Below are 15,842 nucleotides of genomic sequence, written 5' to 3'. Positions count from 1 at the left end.
TTCACCACAGCTTGGGATGAGGAAATGGGGGTTCAATATTCTGAGGAGGAGTGGGGAACTTCTTTCTTCCTGGCTCATAAGTTACCGACTTCCTGTTTTGCTCAGGAGAAAAAGTATAAAATCCTTACCAGATGGTACCGCTGTCCTTCCTTTCTACATAGGATATTTCCTGATGTGTCTGCAGCTTGCTGGAGGTGTGGGGAGGCTCCTGGAACCATGTTGCACATTTGGTGGGATTGCCCCAAGCTCCGTCCCTTCTGGGAATTTTTTTTTAATCTTGGCAATAAGCTTTTTGGCACTGACGTTCCTACCTCGCCTTCTGTTGGATTGCTTTCCATGATTCCTGGATCACTCCCATACCTCAAAAACGGGATCTTTAGACATTTTCTGACTGCAGCTAGAACGGTAATTCCACGTCATTGGAAGTCTAGTACTGTGCCTTCTTTGGAGGAATGGGTAACGGAGCTGAATGGGATTATGAGGATGGAGGAGCTGATGTCTGCTGATCGTGGTAAGTCCGAGATTTTTGTTCGAACTTGGTCAGTATGGTCCGGATTCCGGGGGGGTCCTGATCTGCCTCTTTGGTTGGATGGCCTCTATTGAACACTCATCTCGCCAAATTCTGTGTGCTTTTGTCCGTATGTGTTCCCCTTTGTTGTCTTGTGTTTATGTAACTTTGTGTTAGAATTTGCACTTAACCGTGTCATTACTAATCGTTTTTGGGACTGGTTTCCCTAAATATTGCACTACTTTTGCTGTGGTTATGGTATTGTTACTTACCATTAGATTTTATTATTTTACTTCCTATTCTTTTGATGTTTGGGAGGCTACCTCCTACAACTACTCATATGTTTCTGTAACATTTCTTACAGTTTGACTTTATTGTATTGCACTGCGTGCCAACTTTTGCAATTTTGTGTACTGTTTTATCTGCTCTGTTTATTTTCGAATAAAAAATTTTGATAACGAAAAAAACCAAGGGGTTCACAAGGTGAGAAGACTAGTTTACATTTTTTTTTCAAGGTATTACTCTAGGGAGCGCTCCTGTTATCATCTTTTTCTCACAATGTATTTTCCTAAGGTACTGTATACATTTCACTCATTAATGCCGACCTAGCCAAGTGAGCACACAACAAAGTAAGCCTGCGCACCCAAATAGAGTACCAACCATCTACACATCATTCCAATAAAGGAGTTTTGCCTTTGCACAGTGCTCCAAGAGGAGCACAATACAACTTCAATACTGCAAATCCCTAACCTGAATGTCACATCTGCACCTTGGCTAGCTCCGATCCCTGTCATTAACCCCTTTGATGCAGCAATCGAAAGCGATTGCTGCATCTTAGCGGTTGCTAGCAGATCACCAGCCCTGACAGGCAATCAGGACTGGCGACTGCTGCTATCGCAACAGGAGACACAATGGCCTCCTGCTCTGCCATTACGGAAGCCGATTAGGCCCTGCCGGGAGGCGAAGCCTAATCGGCTTGCTGTCAGTGAATAACTGACAGATCTAATACATTGCACTACGTAGGAAAAAAATAAAGCTGAGAGTTGGACCGTCAAGTCCCCTAGTGGGACTTGAGAAAAAGTGGAAAAAAAAGTGGAAAAAAAAGTGAAAAAAAAAGTTTGAAAACTTTGACCTACATATATTGGAATAAAAAGTGATCAAAAAGTTGCACGTATACAAAAATGGTACCTAAAAAAACTATAAATTAGGTATCGCCAGAATCGTACGGACCCGCAGAATAAAGTTAACATGTAATTTATAATGCTTGGTAAACGCTGTATAAAAAAAACTAAAAAAACTATGCCAGAATTGAATTTTTTTGTTTACCTGGCCTCCCAAAAAATAGGATAAAAGGTGATCAAAAAGTTGCATGTTCCCCAAAATGGTACCAATAATAACTACAGCTCGTCCAGCAAAAAAAACAGCCCTCATATACCACTACGTCTATGAAGAAATAAAATTAGTTAAGGCTCCAATAAGTCAGGAAATAAAAACATGCAGTTGTGCAGATCAGAGGGGAACATTTCATCTGTTTCAAGATACGATTTATCAGGGCCCTCAAATTAGGGAACCAGGAAGGGGAGGGCCCAAACATATCTGCTGGAAGCGAGGGTGCCCGTATTATACCAAACTGCAAAGGTGCGGAGTCTTGACCAAAAGGGGGATAAGAAAGGACTCATCTATGGATCATTTTATTGTTTTTTTACCCCATTATCATGCCACCTGACTATGCCCTTGATGTACTCTGCCCAGATTACATGTACCCCCACATTATAAATGGAAACACCAGCAATAATCAAACAAATCTACTAACAAGCAAAATCTGCTCTCCAAAAGCCAAATGGCGCTCCCTCCGCTCTGAACCCTGCAATGTGCCCAAACAGCAGTTTACTTCCACATATATGGCATCTTCATACCCGGGAGAACCCTTTTAACAATTTTTGGGGTGTGTGTGGCAGAAACTGGGCATGACATATTTGTTACTGAAATGGCATATCTAGGGAATCATTTATGGATAAGACCTGTGGGGTGAAAATGCCTTGAGGGGTGTAGTTTCCAAATGGGGTCACTTCTCAGGGGTTTCTTTTTATTATTTCACATCTGGGCCTCTGCAGTTGTGAACCAATACTTTGTAAATCGCTAAATTAGGCCTCAATTTTACATGGTACACTTTCACTCCTGAGCCTGGTCGAATGTCCAGGCAAAAGATTAGTGCCCCATGTAGGGTGTTTCTAAATCGTGGGAAACACTGCATAATAATTAGAGGGCTGTCTTGTTATGATGACAAGCTGGGCACAACATATTGGCATATCTATGGAAAAAAATCCCATTTTCACTTTACAACATCGAGTGCACACTAAATTCTACAAAACACCTACATAGTTAAAATGCTTACTAAAATGCATTGAGGGGTGTAGTTTCCAAAATTTAGTCACTTCCGGGGGGTTTCCACTGTTTTGGGCCCACAGGCGCCCAGAAACCAATCCAGCAACATTTGCACTCCAAATGGCGCTCTTTCCCTTCTGAGCCCTGCCGTGTGCCCAAACAGCAGTTTATGACCACATATGGGGTATTGCCGTACTTGGGCGAAATTGCTTTACAAATGTTGGGTTCTTTTTTTCCTTTATTTGTTGGGAAAATGAAACATTTTGCGCTAAAGCTATGTCTTAGTGAAGAAAAAGGATTGTTTTTATTTTCACTGCCCAATTCTAATAAATTCTATGAAACATCTGTGCTGTCAAAATGCTTACTACACCCCTAGATTAATTCCTCAAGAGGTGTAGTTTCCTTAATGAAGTCAATTTTTGGGCGTCTTCATTGTTTTGTCCCCTCAGGGGCTTTACAAATGTGACATTGCCTCTGCAAACCATTCCTGCTAAATGTCATCTCCAAAATCCAAATAGCGCTCTTTCCCTTCTAAGCCCTGCCGTGTGTCCAGACAGCCGCTTATTACCACATGTGGGGTATTGTTTTACTCGGGAGAAATTGCTTTGCAAATTTTGTGGTTCATTTTCTCCTTCAGTCCTTGTGGAAATGAGAAAAAATTAGCTAAACCTACATTTTCTTTGAAAAAAATGTAGATTTTTATTTTCAGGGCCTACTTCCAATAATATCTGCAAAAAAACTGTGGGGTCAAAACGCTCATTATACTCCTAGATAATTTCCTCAATGGGGGTAGTCTCCAAAATGGGGTCACTTGTGGGGGGGGGGTTTCCACTGTTTTGTCCCCTCAGGGGCTTTGTAAATGCAACATGGCCTCCGCAAACCATTCCTGCTAAATGTGAACTCCAAAAGCCAAATGGCGCTCCATCCCTTCTAAGCCCTGCCGTGTGTCCAAACATCTGTTTATTACCACATGTGGGGTACTGTTTTACTCGGGAGAAATTGCTTTACAAATTTTGTGCTGCTTTTTTTTCCTTCAGTCCTTGTGGAAATGAGAAAAAATTAGCTAAACCTACATTTTCAGGGCCTAATTCCAATTATTTCTGCAAAAAACCTGTGGGGTCAAAATGCTCACTATACCCCTAGATAATTTCCTCAATGGGGGTAGTTTCCAAAATGGGGTTACTTGTGGGGGGTTTCCACTCTTTTGTCCCCTCAGGGGCTTTGTAAATGTGACATGGCCTCCGCAAACCATGACTAGCCTAAGTGGAGTCATGTGCTGATTAACCATTTTACCTTTATTCCACTTCTTTCGCCCCCTTCCCAATAAAGACACGTGACAACCGAGGTTGGATGTGAAATGGCCACAGCAGCCATTTATTTATTTAACATAAATTAAATGCAATTTAATCCGAAACATTCGGATAACTCTTTTAGGAATTCGACCAGAGAATTCCTACTATAATTCACATGACCCAACGTGGGTCAATTAACACTAAACAGAGCAGGGGAAGTCCTTGAAGCCATTTTTTCCGATTTCCTTTAAATTAGCCATCTGCAAACCACCACCAACTATTTACCTCCAGCCGTAAACCAGCTCGGAAGCACCGCTCACCCCTGCAGATAGCTCCAACCACCAGAAGACCACTTCAAAGGGATAACACCCTATGAAGTCTTCAAATGATCTACCATTTTGGGGGACGCATACCCCCGATGCGACCCCCCCACCATTTTGTACTGACCAACCTCAAGGACTCCCCCCGCCAGCTGCCATGACACCCGGACCTGCTTAAAAGAAATAAAACAAACACAAGTTACATAAGCATACTTCAAAACACGAAAACAGATAAACCCACACCCTGATCTCATAACCGGACCTAATTCAGGGCGGGTGGGTGGGAACTAATTTTTCTTGTTTCTCCTCCCGCTGCTTCCGGCTCAATGCCGAAAACAGCGGGAGGAACAGTTACCACACCCCGGCTCCTGCCCACTCCCCCTCCTACTTCACCCACCTGTCTTCCTATTGGTTGAACCCTCCCTCCTACGGCAGTCATGGAGGCTTCCCGTTAAGCCCTCCGTGCTGCCGTCCAGCCTCTGCTTGACTAGCCTAAGTAGAGTCATGTGCTGATTAACCATTTTACCTTTATTCCCCTTCTTTCGCCCCCTTCCCAATAAAGACACGTGACAACCGAGGTTGGATGTGAAATGGCTACAGCAGCCGTTTATTTATTTAACATAAATTAAATGCAATTTAATCCGAAACATTCGGATAACTCTTTTAGGAATTCGACCAGAGAATTCCTACTATAATTCACATGACCCAACGTGGGTCAATTAACACTAAACAGAGCAGGGGAAGTCCTTGAAGCCATTTTTTCCGATTTCCTTTAAATTAGCCATCTGCAAACCACCACCAACTATTTACCTCCAGCCGTAAACCAGCTCGGAAGCACCGCTCACCCCTGCAGATGGCTCCAACCACCAGAAGACCACTTCAAAGAGATAACACCCTATGAAGTCTTCAAATGATGTACCATTTTGGGGGACGCATACCCCCGATGCGACCCCCCCACCATTTTGTACTGACCAACCTCAAGGACTCCCCCCGCCACAGCGAAACAGGCCTTGACCACCTCAAGCCTGTGAGTCCCTCCAAACCACCACCGCCCTCTCAATTCCTTCTGCTAAAGCCAGGCTCCACATATCAATTCCAACCTCGGTCAAATGTACCCCATCACTTCTCCAATAATTACCGACCCCTGACTCCAAATCCTTGTGACGAACACAAATGCCCCCATGCTTAGCAACAAAACGTGACACCGCCCGGTTTACCTTAATGCAGGCTTTGTTAACCCTTTCGACCGATCTTGCCAAACGCCAAAACTTCCTCGGAACGATGTCCGACCAAACAATCACCAGTTGAGGATAAGATACCCATAAACTCAATAGATCGTGTTTAATATCCCGCACTAACTCGCGAAACGGGCGCACCCCCAGATCATTCCCCCCCACATGTAACACCAGAACCTCCGGAACCCTGTCTAACTGAGAGTATGTCTGAAACTCAGCAAGTACCCGGCTCCACAACATACCTCGGAAGCCCAGCCAGTGTACAACCGCATCGTGCCGCGGAATGCGAAGCTGGCGGCCATCTGGGCGAACGTGCGCCCGCAATGCCCCCCAGTGCACAAAAGAATGTCCTAAAATCCACACTAAGCAAAGTTGATGATCTGAAAAGAGAAACAAAACCGCACATGTCAAACAATCAAAACACCTGACCGACTCACAACAAATGAGGGCGCACATAAGTCCGAAACCTATTGGACTCCCACCGGCCTATGCGCCGCACACCCTCGTCATCCAGCCCCCACCGCCCCGCTTCAGTAGCAGCGCCAATCCTGAACGAGTGAGACGAGTAATACCCCTGCCCTACGCCAACCGCAGTCAAGCATTTTTTAAACACTGCACCAAATTGATACCTGGACAAAAACGAGCCATTATTATGACGGAGCAATGGCGCCTCAGGCCCCCCAACCAGTGGCTTAAAAACCGCCATACAAGCGACTGGACACATTGCCGACCCTGGGAGGGCAAACAACACTATCCGCTTACCCCGACCTGCTTGATCAGTCTTGGACCGCTGCAAAAACAACTCAAATCTATCCTCATATAGACCCACATCAGCCTGCCGCAATCCCCCAGCTCTAGCCGCACTAGGAGAAACCAACTCCCCAATTCTGAGTGCTCCGAAAAACGCGAGGGAAAAAGCCAACCGGAACAAAACTACCTCATCAGGCGAATTACAAACAGCCCCCAGCGATGCACCCAACGACCCAAGCAGGGAAAAAGAAACGGGTCGCCTCTGATCTGCTACCGCCCTACCCCAACGCAGACCTTTTAAAGCTTGCCGTACTAAAAAATGTTTGGTCACATCCTGGAAACCCCGTAATTTGAATCCAAACGCCAAACCAGCAACAAAACGATTCACTTTTGCCGGGGAAAACCCCGCCTCCCCAGCATCCCCCAACCAGTACAATAACGCCACCAACCTGTCTTGCGCCGTGCTGATGTTACCCAACACTCTTACCCACTCCTCCCACTGCTGCCAACACGCCGAATAAGCGCTCCACGTCGCGCTAGCCAATAACCTTTCAATCAACCGTTCCACGGGACCGAAATCAGACCCCAGAGATGTTCCGAGCAAGCCAAACCGACCAGCTCCGCTCCCGGTGCCATTTGCCGAAAACGATCCCACTGCGAGCGAGAAAGAGCATCAGCAAGACCATTGTCCTCCTGCATACGCGCCAAAACCACCAGACCCTGCCGTGTCAGTAAACAGTTCCAACTCTCCCATCTCCTGTACCTGCGACATCCACAATGATCTACCATTATACTGCCCAAGGAACTCATCCCAGACCCGCAGGTCCGCCCTGTGATCCCCACCAATCCTCACAAAATAATGGGGCGCCCGAATCCCCGCCGTCGCTGACGCCAACCTCCTGCTAAAAACTCTACCCATTGGCATAATTCGATAGCCAAAGTTCAACTTTCCAAGCAGCGACTGAAGATCGCGCAACGTGATCTTCTTCAATTGACAAGCCCGCCTGACCTCCTGTCGCAATGGCAATAATTTATCCTCAGGCAGCCTGCACTCCATTGCCACCGAATCAATTTGGATCCCCAAAAAACAGATGGTAGATACCGGGCCCTCTGTCTTTCCAGGCGCCAAAGGGAATCCGAAATCCGTCGCAACCTTCTGCAAGGAATACAATAAATTCCCGCAAACCGGGGACCCGCTAGGGCCTACGCACAAAAAATCATCAAGATAATGTATTAAGGAATCGACCCCGGCCACACCCTTCGTCACCCACTCCACGAAGCTACTAAACGCCTCGAAGTATGCGCAAGAAAGGGAGCACCCCATTGGAAGACACCTATCAACATAAAACCCCCCGTTCCAGAAGCAACCCAACAGCCGTTGGCTATCTGGATGTACCGGCAGCAAGCGAAAGGCCGACTCAATGTCAGTTTTTGCCAACAACGCACTGGGCCCCGCCTCCCGCACTAACGCCACCGCTTTGTCAAACTAAGTGTAAATAACCGAACATAACTCGTGATCTATCCCATCGTTCACCGACGCTCCCCTGGGAAACGACAAATGCTGTATCAACCGGAATTTGTGAGGCTCCTGCTTTGGCACAACTCCCAAGGGTGATACCACTAGATTCTCAATCGGCGGCTCATCAAAAGGACCGGACATCCGACCCAAAGACACCTCTTTCAAAAGCTTTTCTGAAACGACCACCGAGTGCAGATAAGCTGACTTAAGGTTGCGCCGTGTCACCGGAACCTCATATGGAGGAGGGGGATAACAAAACCAAACAAAAAACCCTCGTAAATTAACGTGGCCGCAACCCTATCCGGATATTCACTTAGATACGGGGGCATCCTTTCCACCCTCACCGGCGACCGCCCCTTGACCAACTGAAGCGGACTGAGGGCCTGACCGCCTACCCTTCCGCATACATTTTGAGGCCCCGTGTGAGGAGCCATTGCACTCCGAACAGACATGCTTAAATTTACAGGTGGCCCCGAACTTACACTGGCCATCGTTGAATTGCCAGCAGAACCCCAGTTTTGACCCGGAACCTTGCCCGGATTGACTAGACTGGCCCCCTTGGCCAACACTCCCGGGAAAGGACTGCTTAGCCTGCGCCGTAACCCGCAACCACAACGCAATATCCTTTTGATCCCACCGGATCGCCGTCCGGACCGCCTTCCGCTGGCGAAATTGCTCATCATACCGCAACCACGCCTGGCCCCTGTACGCCCGATAGGCCTCCCCGATGGCATCAAAGTAACAAAACAACGCCAAGCAATTTTCCGGCGCCTTTTCCCCGATCACGCTTGCCAAAATAGCGAAAGCTTGCGACCAGTTGGCGAACGTCTGCGGGATAAGCCTATACCGCCGGCGTTCTTCTTCCTCTTTCTTACTCTCGTCCCGCTTGCCCTTATCCAAATTGAACTTTGCAAGCGGCAGAAGAGAAAATATCTCCACGTATTCATCCTTCCAAATCCGTTTGCGTACCTCTTGCTTCAGGTGAGCCCCTAACGGGCCCTCGAAACAGACGTAAACCTCGCCCCGAGCGCGATCATCAAGCCGAATCCTATCCCCATCCTTCAGCGCCTCGGTTTGGACCGACACTGCTACCGCTTCCTTTGCCACCCCCGGGACCTCCCCGACCATGGACCGCGACTGTACCTCACGAGGCCCTTCCCATACCAACACAGGAGACCCCGCCGGCGCTACCGGCGCCGCTGTCCTATTTAAGCGCCCGACTAGCTCGCGCAAACAACCCACTAAATCTGTTAAACCATCGCGCCCGGCAACGCCACTACCGACAGCCGCTACCCCGCTCGCTGACCCACCCCCAACACCCGACATGAAAATTGCTGGATACGGTAATGTAGGAGTTACACACTCACCAGGCTGCCCAGGCGCTATATTCCCGCCAGCCGGAAAATCCTGACCGCGATGCGACTCATCCAGCTCTCAATCTTCCAAATCCTCTCTCGCCGCCGACTGGTACTCGCACCGACATCTACGACACGGGGATCCCGCCACGCTGACCGATGGGCCGGCAACCTGCCGCCCGACCGCAGGGACCCAGACTTCCGACCGGACCTGTTGCCTCGTCGTCTTCGCTGATCTTGGCATCCTCACCGATGCTCTCGAGGAAGCCTGCCCCCTGGCCAGAACATCACCATGCGGGGCGGCCGTCTACTGCCCTCCGAACACAGCAGCTGAAGGCGGGGGTGTGACATGGAGCCCGGCCTGCGACTCCTTGGTAACCGCCGAGCCCCGTCGCGGCTGGGGATTCCTGCCAGGACGCAGGCCCTGGGAGGAAGCGCCCGTCCCAGCAGCCTGGCCTGCAGCGTCCCTTGAAGGGCTCCCCCTGCGACACCGGGCCCGCGGGACCATGTCTGGACTAAGGCGCTCTGGTGGGCGAGTTCTACGGGAGCGGCGGGGTGACCTAGCCTGAGCAGCCGCCGCTCCCCCCGAAGCCCTCTGCTTTATTACAGCAGGGGCAGACATCAACAGCTCTCCCCCCACCGCTGTATCCCCATCGTCTAAGAGGGGAGCGGGGGAGGGGAGCGCATCAGCGCGGGCTGCCGACCCATGCGCTTATGAGCAATGACGTCCGCCGGTGCTGTTCTCGCGCCTCCCATTAAATAACGCTATATTGTAATAGTTCAGACTTTTACGCATGCAGCAATACCAATTTTGTTTACTTTTTTTATTTTTTACATTACTTTAGGGGGAAAATGGGAAAAGGTTTTTTTAACTATTTGTTTTTAATTTTTTTCACTACTAAAAACTTTTTTGCACTTTTTTTACACACTTTATTAGCCTCCCTAGGGGATTTGAACCAGCGATCATACTAACGTATTGCAGTATATTGTCATTTTTACAGGCTTAAGTTAAGTGAAGGCAGCTCTGGGTGCCATCATTAGGCCCATGAGCTGCCATTACAATCATTGTCACCCCCTGATCTAACTGGGGGGGGTGATGAAATGTCAGAGGGGGCCGCCCCCCTTTTTTCAATGCCTCAGATGCTTGCGATCGACCGCAGCATTTGAGGGGTTAAACAGCTAGGAACAGCACGATCACTGCTCCCGACTGTTAGTCCCGGGTGTCCACTGTAAAACACAGCCGACACACGCAGCATATGGAGCGTACTCTAAACATCACCACCCGCACCCGGATGTAATAGCACGTCACGGTGCACAAAGGGGTTAATGTTCTCTTTTACGCAAAAATAATAATTGCAAGAAATTGGATGGCTGGTAAATCCCCAATTGTTATGTATTGGTTGAAGTTGGTTAAGACAATTAAAGAATATGAGAAAATAAGAGCAGACAAGAAAAATTGTATAAAAAAGTGGGAGGAAATATTGGGGATATGGAATTGATTGGTGTTCTATAGGAAGGTATAATTATTATTTTATCATAAGAAGGTTATAATTTTATGGTACTTAATGATCTTTGGGGTGGGAGGGGGATGGGATTGGGGAGATATATGTTGCCTGATGTAAATTGTGCAGATAAATTGTTGAGCATTATGATATTTATAATCACTGGATATTGAAATGTTGGAATGTTTTTATTACTGAAATTCAATAAAGATATGTGAAAAAAAAACAAAAAACATTTGATGTATGTTAGAATGTAAGGTAAGTGTGAGGTCATCAGTGATGTCATAATTCACCTTCTCTATAAAAGCTGCAGATCAGTCACATTCCGTTGAGCCGCTATAGACCAATAGTTTCTTGCTTTTTGGTACGTCGCTCTCACTTGACTTTTTCTTGAGTCCTGTGACTTCTAGAAATCTTGCTTTATCCAGAAGCTTCAGATCCACGATTCAGAGGTAAGAGGAGAACATGTAGAATGTTTCTTGTGAAGTATTGCAGCGAGTTCCATGTGCTGCCACTGTAAGAATGTTTCTCTTTCACCCTCTTACTGGGTTAGATTCTAAGGTCAGGCGCAATAAATGAAATACAAGATTGAGTGTATGAAAATGTATATTGTATAAAGAGTGAAATGACTGTTAGTTATTCTGAGACTTCTATGGAGATTTGTACATAGCGACAGCCATAAACAAGGAACTTTACAGAGACACTTTTTCCTTATCATCAACAATTACATGACAGATTATAGTTACCATCCATGGTCTCCCCACACTCCAGGAAGTCTCCTTTCCAGTATGTCCCTCCTCAAGTGGCCTCCCAAGTGGCTGCCCTCATGTCATGCTTGGGTCTTTTATGCCCCCTTGTCTGCCCCTCTTTGAGACAAATAGTGTGACCTTCCTGATTAAAAGAACTTCCCCCCTCATGTAACATGCGGATATAGAATACTGGTGCCACTTATCAACCACCTTTAGCATTTATGACATCCTGAGTTTGTCCATGGGTAAGACTGGGTTCACACTACTGGTTAGCACCTGTAAGAGATACCTGTGAACGTCGGGGTCATTTATTGTGAGAATCAGGGTAAGCAATAGGAATCTTGCAAACTGATGAGACGCATTTCATTAAGAAACGCAACTATACCCATCTTTGATTTACCCAAATAAAATATCCTATATAATATTACATATAACCTTATATGTGGCTTTCATTTTCTGAAACCTTTAAATTCTTACACCACCAGAGGGCGCAGTGTAGAGGAGTGCCGCTGTCTCCTCTGGCTGCACTGTCCTGTCTCTGCCTTGGGAGGGTGCTCTTCATGCAGTTATCACATGTTTATTGGGGAGGGGGCTGATAATTGAGGACAGAGAAGTCTAGAATCTATTTTCTTTTTGGAAGATGATTTAGAAACAAGTAACCACACAATGATTTCTCGCCTCAGCAGATTTGTGGATATGAAGATCATGAATAGAAAACATCAGACATTCTGTGTGGACACAAATCTAGAGCTCAGAAATGCTTTGGACACCTGGGATTTGGTGGAAGAAGACGTCTTAGGAGCCTGTGTCCCTTATTTCATCCAGGAGAAGGTGGCTGAAGATCTCTTCACTTATACGGATGTGTTTCAGAAAGCCATTCTGAGTAGCCTGTTACCATCTCAATACAACGCCGCCATGTGCCGCTTCTTCATCAGAGTCATTCAGTACAGAAGAGACGCGGCACACTACCTGAAGGAATATATAATCAATGTGCTATGTGAGCACTTGAAGGTGGAGTACATGAAGGGACAATACTATTCCTACGCCATGACTAAGAAGGTTATTGTCTGGCTGAGCATCCTCCATCTTGAAGCGGTGGTCGGGGAACTGAGATACAACATCGTTTATGAGGATTTCAATGCTGCCATTGTCGACACTTTGACAGAAGTGACATCTCTGTGTGCTACAGTCATCATGCCACACATCTTGGGCATGCTGCCAGTGCTGGGCCAAGTGGTCAAAAATGCTCCTGACCAACTATCTAAGGAGACGTTGTGCTATGCTATAAGACGTTTATGCGGCAGCATCCAAGAATATATTGTGAAGGGTGGCAGCAGCAAAGTGCAACTTATGAAGGCCATAAGCAACATGAAGGCCAACATTTCCACCTGGTTGCCTGATGTCCATGCTGAGCTTCAAGACTCCACCAAAGTTGCCCTGGAATTCTTTACTGTACCCGAATCATCGGAAAACCAGCCGACCGAGCCAGGCAATGACGAGTTACAGACCCTTCCTCACGCCGAGCTCCTAGAAAAGTACAGGGAGCAATTTGCTGCGGAGAATAAGGAACTGGAAGATACAGAGAAGCAGCGTATTGGGATGAACATGCTTGTGACATCTCTGGTATCTGGCAGGAAAATAACAAAAGATTTCCTTCAGTTTCTGCTCAATGCCCTGAAGAATGCGGACCCAAAGGCCAAAATGACAGCAGCTATGTTCTTCAATGAGGCTTTGAAGCATCCAAGACTTATAAAGCAGAAATACCAAGAGTGCGCAATCCAACATCTGCTGAAGATCATAGAAGAGGACGATAACATCTTGTGCAGCATCGCCATGGAGGCACTGGGGAATGCCACCACCGGAGCTACAAGACTGGTGGAGAGCTACAAGAATAAGATCATTGCCCACATGGAGTTTAGACTATCAAAAACCAGCAGCATCAAGATCATCATGGCGGCACTGAGGGCGCTGTCCTCCATTATCAGACGCCTGAAGCTTTCTGTCCTCAATAGACAATTCATTAAAATATCCCGGGAGCATATGGACTATCCGGATGGAGAAGTCCAGATTGCGGCCATAAACCTGTTAAGGGATCTGACAGAGAGCTGCCGCCTTCTGCTATTTGGATATTTTACAGACAAAGTCAGGAGCTGTATACCAACTTTACTCCTGAAATTACATAGTGACAACCAGGAGATAGTAGCAGCCAGTACTTCATCTCTGCAGAGCTGCCTCTCCTACATCAAAGGAGCCAACATTCGGGGATTTTTCCGGACGGAAATCTCTCCAAACATCAATGACCTGAAATCCATCTACAGCTGTCTGGCTCATAACCACCCAAAATTGATGAAGACCATGCTCCTCCAGATCCCAAGCTATCTGGTCAACTCAGAGGACAAGGAGGCTGTAGTCAGACATGTTGAATTTCTTAAAGATGCCATCAACCATGATGTCATGTAAGACCTGGACTTATATAGTCTCAGCCTAGCTCTGGCCACACTGCACTGCGAAGGCTTCTCATGTAATATCAGAAAAGCCAATGAAAGGGCCGTCTCCATTCTGGCCACCAAGTGGTTTTACATCGGCAGCGCCAACAAATAAAATGCATTTATCAGGGATGAACCGCTGAGGACAGAGACATCAAGGTTGTAGATCACTTCCCCATGTACTATCCAATGGTTGTGAACATCAATATCAGCTGTCAAGACTTGAACATCAATATTAACATCTAGGGGGCAGAGCTAGCAGTCTGACTTGCGAACGAGCCTCAGGCCTACATCGAGGAGTGTGAACAAGGTGCAGACTCACCGGCCGGTGGAGTCCAGCGATGCCAGTTATCCGTCAACATTAGATGACGGAGACCAAGGACTTAGCTGGTGAGACAGACTATACAGTCAGTGTATGGGCAGCATGGTGGTGCAGTTTGGGGAATATGCCCGTCATCAGATCATAGAGACGGTGTATAATAACAACTCCACATATAATATACAGATGTAATGACACGTCAAAAAATAAAAGTCTACTCTGTTTTATATTGAAATTAATGGGTGTGCAGCCTGCAAGTGACTGAAGCTAATAAAAAGTATAGAGCACTCATTGTTTTTTATTGTAGATTAGATACTTGAATTTTTTACACTGAGATTCATATCGTAAAAGGTTTTTAAGCGGGTCACAAATGGTACAAAAGGTACACAAGAATAGAGGCCGAGCTGCAGTTCTGCTGAACGGCCGCTATGCAGTGGTCGGAACCATCTGCTTCCGGCAGTGTTGTCCAGTGCCCGGAGGCAGCTGGACTGGCAGATCGGTGCGGGGTCTCGTGTAGCAACGATTGTTTTCCCCATACATTACTGATGATTGCTCCTTGTGATACGCTGTATCGTCGATTGGCGCTGGTTTTAATGGTCAGTATCAGTACATCTAAAAGGACCTTTATTTCCTCAGACACCACCATAATTAGGCATTGGAACCAACCCTTCCACCTTAGCGGGTAAAGATTAACCATCTAAAAGGTTCACTATATACACATAAGGGCTAAAGGTGAAAACACAGAGGTGCTCACCATATATCCAGCGTATAACTGTGTCCTCCAAATCTTAGGAGTGCATGGAGCAGGAGTTGTTCTAGATTCCTGTTTATATCCCAGACACGTTCATACCATTTTAGACAATGAATCGACATATCGCAAACTTGTGGCGAAACCAAGCACCACATGTAAAGAACCTTTAAAAAATCTGCTAGAAGAAGGAATTGAATTAGAAGTATTAGCCAAGAAACAGGCTGAATACTTACTGATAGAATTCCCTATTGTTCCCATATTCCATGGGATGACAAAAATCCATAACTTTTCATGGTCTTGAAACTTGGGTTATCTGTGACATAGTTGGCCAGTACTCCTGCAAACAGTCCTGCCATCAGGGTAGTACCGTTGGTACTACTGTCAGGGGCCTGGCCACAAAAGTAAAATAAAGGGGGCAGCTGCCGCTCATCAAGGTTATGATCAGCGGTAATTGGTTTGTAGAAAGGAATGGGACCCATGCAGGGGCCAGAAGCAGCGGCCAGCTCTGCAATTTGGTGAGTGACTCTGTTTTAAAGCAGCAGATTCAGTTTAATTATTTTTTTATGTTGCCCCTTCTCTCCCACCTTCCCACCGGTCTCTCTCCCCTTCCCACCGGCCTCACTCCCCTTTCCACCGGTCTCTCTCCCCTTCCCCTTCCCAGACCCCGGTCA

This window comes from Rhinoderma darwinii, unplaced genomic scaffold, assembly GCF_050947455.1.
Source record: "Rhinoderma darwinii isolate aRhiDar2 unplaced genomic scaffold, aRhiDar2.hap1 Scaffold_128, whole genome shotgun sequence".
Taxonomy (NCBI): domain Eukaryota; kingdom Metazoa; phylum Chordata; class Amphibia; order Anura; family Rhinodermatidae; genus Rhinoderma; species Rhinoderma darwinii.
The sequence above is the reverse complement of the archived record's forward strand: the minus strand, read 5'-3'. Positions refer to the sequence as shown.